At 35.3% G+C, this 830-nt stretch overlaps 1 non-coding gene across 1 annotated transcript; it reads right to left on the reverse strand.

Annotated features, from left to right (window-relative positions):
- Positions 1-332: 332 nt before the first annotated feature.
- On the reverse strand, positions 333-439 carry LOC122678460. Its single transcript, XR_006336132.1, has one exon. It is a non-coding gene; the product is annotated as a U6 spliceosomal RNA (small nuclear RNA).
- Positions 440-830: the final 391 nt, after the last annotated feature.

Genomic DNA, 830 nt, shown 5'->3' on the forward strand with positions numbered 1-830 from the left:
ATAAAGAAACTTGGTAAGAACAAAAAAAAGTTAATAAAAGTGCTTCCTTATATTTACATGGATATAGATGACAATGGGGCAGATGCAAGAGAATTTTTTCACAGTGTATCTTTATATACACATTTTGTTTTTCAGCTGGGTAATTGCTGACTTTATTTTTTTTTCATTTATTTTTATTATTTTATTATTTATTATTATTTTATTCATTTATTTATTATATGAAATAATATTTCATATTATTTTCATTTATTTTATTCATTTATTTTAATTACTTTACAATATTGTAGTGGTTTTTGCCATACATTGACATGAATCAGCCATGGATTTACATGAAAAATATGGAACGCTTCATGAATTTGCATGTCATCCTTGCGCAGGGGCCACGCTAATCTTCTCTGTATCGTTCCAATTTTAGTATATGTGCTGCTGAAGCGAGCACAATTGCTGACTTTAAAATTCAACTAGTTTAACTTAAAAGAGGCTATAAGGGGCTTCCCTGGTGGCTCAGTGGTAAAGAATCCACCTGCCAGTGCAGGAAATGCAGGTTCAATCCCTGGGTTGGGAAGATCTCCCGGAGAAAGAAATGGCAACACACTCCAGTTATTCTTCCCTGGGAAATCCCATGGACAGAGGAGCCTGGCAAGCTACATACAGTCCATGGGGTTGCAGACAGTTGGGCACGACTTAGTGACTAAACAACAACAACCACATGCGCTAGCAATTCTGCTTCTGGATATGAGATGAAGGAAATGAAAACATTAAGTTGAAAAGATATATGTATCCCCACGTGCACTGCAGCACTATTTAAAATTGCCAAGATATGGAAACAG

This window comes from Cervus elaphus, chromosome 20 (assembly GCF_910594005.1).
Source record: "Cervus elaphus chromosome 20, mCerEla1.1, whole genome shotgun sequence".
NCBI classification, from domain to species: Eukaryota; Metazoa; Chordata; class Mammalia; order Artiodactyla; family Cervidae; genus Cervus; species Cervus elaphus.